At 44.5% G+C, this 6872-nt stretch overlaps 1 pseudogene; it reads left to right on the forward strand.

Annotated features, from left to right (window-relative positions):
- Positions 1-3032: 3032 nt before the first annotated feature.
- LOC131482516 (uncharacterized) lies at positions 3033-6535 on the forward strand (annotated as a pseudogene).
- The last annotated feature ends 337 nt before the right edge of the window (positions 6536-6872 follow it).

A 6872-nucleotide genomic window follows, 5' to 3' on the forward strand; every position in this document is an offset into this window, starting at 1 on the left:
ATGAGAACCAGGACAGGGTATGCAATACACCTGACTTGGTTGAGCTGCAACACCCACCAGTGAGAGCTGATTGTGAATGAGCCATGCCAGGCTGGGTCAAAGCACCCTCCTGCAGGTGCAAGATGTACAGCTGGGAATGGGTATGGTAGGGGAACTCTGGGGACTCTCCTGCTGGGTTACATTTCTCACGGATGAGTGTAAGAGCTGGCTCTATGGATGGAGATATATATATATATATATCACTATGGATATATTCCTAGAAGTGCTACTGCTGGATCATATGGTTTGCAGGTTTTCAGTTGTTTGACTGTTCTCCATAACGATTTCCATGGAGGCTGCATCAACCTGCAGTCCCACCAGCAGTGGAGTAGGGTTCCTTTTCTCCGCATCCTCGCCAGCAAGTGCTGTTAATGGTTTTTCGTATGTGAGCCATACTTACTGGTGTTAGGTAATGATGTCTTAATTTGAATTTCAGTGATGTCTTAATTTGAATTTCAGTGATGTCTTAATTTGAATTTCCCTTATTGCCAGAGAGCTTGAGCATATTTTTTTCATATGTTTGTTTGCCATTTGGATTTGTTCCTTTGTGAAGTGTCTGTCCATTTCCCATGCCCATTTCATGAGTGGTTTGTTTGTTTTGGTGTTTTGGTTGTTTTGGAGATCTTTGTATATTCTGGAGATTAGCCCCCTATCACCTATGTAGTGTGCAAAGATCTTCTCCCGTTCTGTGGGTTGCTTTTTCACTTTCTTGATTGTTTCTTTTGCTGTACAGAAGCTTCTTAGTTTGATGCAGTCCCATTTGTTTATTTTGGTCTTGATTGTTGTTGCTTTTGGTGAGTTTTTTAGGAAGTCAGGGCCTACACCTAAATCTTGCAGGGTGTTCCTCATTAGACATCAGCAAAAACTTTATAAAGACATACAGTGGGATCCACGAGCAATCCTGACAGCCTCTTAACAGGAAGGAGGTCATACGCACAGAGCAGGGGGGGACCCCAGAGTGGAACAGGAGGACAGGAGGAGGCTTGTATCCTAACCCTGGAGACTCCTGGTAACTCACCAAGGACTATCAGTATGGCACCAAGGAGTATATCCCAACTGCCAAGGAAATCACAGGCAACTGGAGTGCCCTCGTAGGCCAAGAACTCTGAGGTCAACCATTCTCTATCAGCTTTCCCACACGGGATGGAGGAAGCCCAGAGCCTTCCTCACAGGATCTAATGTCATTGGAACAACAGCCAGGAGCCCTGAGCAGTCCTCAGAAACAGAACAGTAAACTTCCTTCAGGATTCAGGAGAGGAGCTTTCTCTGGTCCTTACTTAGTTCCAACATTGGCTCTCCACCCTCTCTTGCAATGACCATCAGGGTTGCTCTTGAGCCCCCCAAATTAGATCAGATAGACAGAGAGCAATAAGGAAAGCTTAGAACAGACAGGAAAAAGTCAGCTTGGACTACCATATACCTTACTAGGTAGGACACAAAGATCAGTTACTCCTCACTAAGGTATTGAAGATTTCTCTGCACATTCCTCCTAAAACTGTTCTGCTCCCCAATGGTTAATATATGGCTTGTTAGAGTTATAAGCCCATTTGGACTATATTAAAATTCATGAAGTTCAGTAAAAATCATGCCTGAATACTATAAGCTGCTAAATATAAAAATGAAAATAGACACGAGACAGCTGAATAGTACCCTATAACCATTTTAAGGTTTATAGCATCCGGTTGTGTATATACTAAAATTGAGATGTCAAGGAAGTAGTTATAGCATGTGGTTCAGAACTTGCATTCTCTAACATATTGGTCACTCAATACCATGTTAATTAACTTCATGATGGTGTTAATTTCCATGTTTCTTCCTGTTGTTGAAGTTGTGTAGTGACATCTCATTGGAGGGGATGATATTCTGCCAGCTCTATTTTCAGACCAAGGATGGTCTCCCAATGAAACTGTTGAATTTATCTGGACAATAAGATGCTGGGCTTTCTGTATGGTCCACGCCTGCAATGAAGGAATCATAACTGGTTATGAACTGTACTACTGTAACAATGTGGAGGAATTCAATATGGGGGGAGGGTTTGGGGAGAGGATGGGGGAATCCCAGAGCCTATGAAACTGTGCCATAAAATGAAATAAAATAATATAAAAAAAGCTGGTGCTGTGGGCAACTTGGGTTTGGCAAACCTATAGCACCCATTGGCATGTATGTGGGCTAGGTCTGGGAATGGGCCAAACTGGGGTGCTCATGAGAACCAGAACGGGTGTAGGATGGGCAAGGCTTGGCTGTGGCATCTGCTGAGTCACATGACAACTGGTTCTGGGAGTGGGTCAGGCTGGGTTAGGCTGTAGCATCCATTGGTGAGAGCCAGAATGGATGTGGGCCAGCTCGGCTAAGCTTCCCCACACACAGGTGTAAGCCAGGAGTTGGGGCTGGCCATGTCAGTTTGGGTAGCAGTACCCACCAGCACACATGGCCTCTGGGAAATTCCCTTGCTAGGCAGAACTTTTGCTGGTGAGTGCAGGAGTGGGGGCTGGGAGCAGGCTAGGCCAGGCTGGGTTTCAGCACCCATTGGCATATGTATAAGCTGGATCTGGAGCAGGCCAGGCTGAGTTGGACCACCAAAACCTGAAAGTTCATATGAGGGCTGGAGGTGGGCCAGCCTGGGCTAGGCTGCTACACTCATTGGCAAGAGCTGGGACTAGGAGCATGCCAGGCTGAGCCAAGCTGTATTACCTGGAGCAAATGTTGAGACTGGGGGCAGGCCATCTCAGATGGGCCATAGCAGTTGTTGGAACACACAAGACCTGGGGCTGGGAATAGGCCTGTTAGGGGAACTTTGTGGATTCCCTTGCTGGGATGCTGCTTCCACTGGTAAATCTAAACTGGGACTGGTGGTGGGCCAGGCCAGGCTATGCTGCTGCACCTGCTGGCATGTAACGTGAGCTGGAATGGCAGTGGGTCAGCCATGCTAGAGCACAGCACGAGCTGGCAAGTGCCAGGAATGAATATGAGTCATTTTTAGCCTAGAGTGCAATATGTTCTGGCAGACGACTCTCATGTTGTCCATCCCTGAGTCCATGCACCAGCACTGCTCCCTGATATTTAAGAAATACTACTATGATTACGTATGTGACAGAGCCAGGATTGTAGCACAGTGGGAAAAGCTGCAGCTTGTACTTCTGGAATTCCATCTGCGACCAGCTCATGTTTTTGCTGTTCCTCCTCCATTGCAACTCCCTGCTAATGCCCTGGAAAGGAGTGGAAGATTGTTCAAATGCTTGAGTCCCTGCCACCCTCAAGGGAGACCGGGAAGATGCTCCTGGCTCCTGGCTGCAGTCTGTCTTTGCTGTTGCCATGCTGATTGCAGATGACTTCTGAGGAGTGAGCCAGGACATTCAATTTCTCTCTTTCTTTCCATAACTGTGACTTTAAAACAAACAAATAAATAATAAAATTGGATTTATCACATGCTGGGGAGGCAGAGTGTCCAATGACAAAAAGTGTTGTCAGTCTGCCATGCCTCCCGCATCAGCAATTTTTGTTCACTCCACGTGGAACCTGGTCTGTCTCCACGGGTTTTGGAAAAAAAGTCTCTCTTTAACTTTCCTCTCTAGGGATGTTCACTACAAAGTTGTAATTGGCCTTGATAATTGGTAAAGAGGACAAAGTTTTGCAAAGTGCCATTACTCCCTGTGTGTGTACTGTCATCATTGCGACATGAATGTGTTATGACACTGTAGTGAAGTGATCATCGCAGTAGTGCGAGGGGGGTGTGGTCACAAGATCATGGACTCATGTCAGAGACCTGGCTGTCTCCCTCCCACACTCACCGACTGTCCTGAACCCCGCCTCGAGCTCAACCAATAGCCTGGCAGCTGACAGAAATCAGGTGAGTATCTAACGTTTAGGTCTGTGAGGCAAGCTCCACAAGGAGATGCATCAGGAGATAAAGTGCTCTTCAGCTGGAAAACGAGCCCCGTTAAAGCCGGTTCAGAGAAGGTAAGTCATGCGGTGATAGGAAACATACAGCGTCTGTTCATTACATACCGACTGTATTTCTTTTTCAAAAAGCATTACAGAAAGGCATTCAAGCATTGATTCATATGCTCGTACATCTATATTGTAAAATACATGGAATTGGTTCACTTTACATACATAAAATGAGTTAAAAAAATAAAATGAACTTTATCAGTTTTCAAAATTAGGCTTTTAAAAGAAGTACTTTCTGTGAAACTATGGTCTGGGGTGGAATTGTGAGAGAGCGCGTTAAGCCTGTATTTGGGATGCTACGTCGGTGTCAGGATGTTGGGTCTGATTAATCTCCTGCTCATGGATCTTAGCAAGCAGCAAATGATGCTCAGTTGTTTGGGTCCCCGCTACCCCTGTGCAAGTTCCAGGTGGAGTTCTTAGTTCCTGGTTCTGATTTGGCCCAGGCCTAACTCTGGAGGGGATAAGTGTGCACTGAGCCAGCCAGCGAAAATGGTCTCTCTCACTCTTACTCTCTTTTTTTCAAATAGGTGAAAATACATATTTTTAAAAAGAAAAATATGTTAAATATCACTCCCAGGCTAAATGTTTGTTTATTTATTCAATGACTAACTGGCCCAATCTTGTTTCTCTTTTTGGATAATGGACTTATAATTTGCTATATCTAAAACGTCTATCATTGAAATAATTTAATGTGATATATTTCATGTACAAATAGCTCTTTCTCTAGAATTAATGGCAATTTATTTTTCCTCTGTAAATGGTACCCCTTACATTTTATATTCCCTGCTTACTATTTCACAGTGTGTTCCTTGTTGGTTAAGATGGAAAAGACTCTTTTAATACCAGCATGGACTATTTTATACATTCCATAACCTTCACTCTATGTATCAGTATTTCTGTTAAGATTACATTAAAGGTATCATATCTACATTGATATTTTGCCTGAATCCCTGAATCATTATACTTCACAGAACTTCTAGATAAAAATGTCCAGAATCATAATTTATTGTTTAAATATGTAATCATCCTGTGACTAGACACAGGACAGCAAGATATGTGAAGCGTTAGAAATCAAAACCTGCTCCAAGTTTTAGGTACATAGCTGTTAACTACAATGTCATTTCCTGACTCTGCCTCTCATAAGAAAAACTTGAAAATACATCATACAGGGCCCAGCAGCGTGGCCTAGAGGCTGAAGTCCTTGCCTAAAATGTGCCAGGATCCCATATGGGCGCAGGTTCTAATCCCGGCAGCTCCACTTCCCATCCAGCTCTCTGCTTGTGGCCTGGGAAAGCAGTTGAGGACGGCCCAAAGCTTTGGGACCCTGCACCCGCGTGGGAGACCTGGAAGAGGTTCCTGGTTCCCGGCATTGTATCGGCACAGCACCGGCCCGTTGCGGCTCACTTGGGGAGTGAATTTTCAGACAGAAGATCTTCCTCTCTGTCTCTCCTCCTCTCTGTATATCTGGCTTTCCAATAATAATAAACCTTTAAAAAAATAAAAAATACATCATACAGCTTTCCTGTAAGATGTGATTAAAAAAGCATTTAATTTATAGGATTATTGAAAGTTACTGGTAAAACATTCAATATATGTCATTATAGGAAAATTCCTAGAGAAGTCGATTTCAGTAAGAAATGTACGGTCAGTGGACAACAGTGGGTTTCGGCTGAGCAGGTCACTCCCTCCCGCTGCGCTCAGCAGTCACTGGACTATGACTCATGACCTCCAGGGAAGGGGTGATGCAATCATCTTCTGATTTCAGACCTTAGTTGGATTCTTGGGGAATACTTTTCTTCTTTACCATTACAGTGATCTTGATTTTACCAGACGCACACTAAGATCCGTAGATCTACTTTTCAAGCGTTCGACTATGGTGAACACCTTGTCATACTCTTAAGGCGTCCCACGCGTTTTCTTTTGGGTTGTAGCATTTCCTCAGTGATATTGGGTTCAAATTTGTTTTCTGTTATTATAGACTGGGCAGGGCTGTGTCCACTGGCAGCATCTGCCTGTTGAGTGTCTTTCAGGCTGTCACCATCCGTTCAAGTCCAGTGGGCTCCAATTGGGCAGAATTGAAACTACAAGCTCCCTGATTCATCTGGCCTTCCAACTTGCTGTGCTGTATTCTTAACATGTTGGCAGATATCATTATCCCAATGATGTGACCCAAAAATCAAATATCATAAACAACACAAGGAAGAAAAGGAAATTGACCTTGGATACTGTCATGGGCCACTTACTAGTGGTGCTTTGAGATCCCTGCATGTGACCTTGTTATCGTCCTGTTATGTTTTGTGTTTGATGTTCGTGATTGGGTTCCCTGGTTTTCATCGGTAGGCACAGATAGCACGGCCAACATATTCACAGCACCAAGCTCTCCCCAAGACTTTCCTATGAGTCCAGAATCACTCAGAACATCTTCGTTTGGCTGGGCTATGTCGTACTATCGTCCTCCCTCTCCTCCATTCTTTCACAGTTGGTGGCTGGTGAACATCTGTGCACTGAGCAGTGTCTGTTCCTGAAGTCAGCCACTTTGTTCTCATGAAGCTTTGATCAGAATGTCCAGGATTAGGTTTGCCTGCCTTGAAAAGAACACACCATTTCATATACTGGCCAGATAGCTCCACAATATGTGTGGTTTGTGTTGTTTCTTACAATGTGCAGGATTAATATTTTTCTTTTTTTTTCTTTAAAGATTTATTCATTTTATTACAGCCAGATATACACAGAGGAGGACAGACAGAGAGGAAGATCTTCCGTCCGATGATTCACTCCCCAAGTGAGCCGCAATGGGCCGGTGCGCGCCGATCCGAAGCCGGGAACCTGGAACCTCTTCTGGGTCTCCCACACGGGTGCAGGGTCCCAATGCATTGGGCCGTCCT

This window comes from Ochotona princeps, chromosome 18 (genome assembly GCF_030435755.1).
Source record: "Ochotona princeps isolate mOchPri1 chromosome 18, mOchPri1.hap1, whole genome shotgun sequence".
Lineage (NCBI taxonomy): Eukaryota > Metazoa > Chordata > Mammalia > Lagomorpha > Ochotonidae > Ochotona > Ochotona princeps.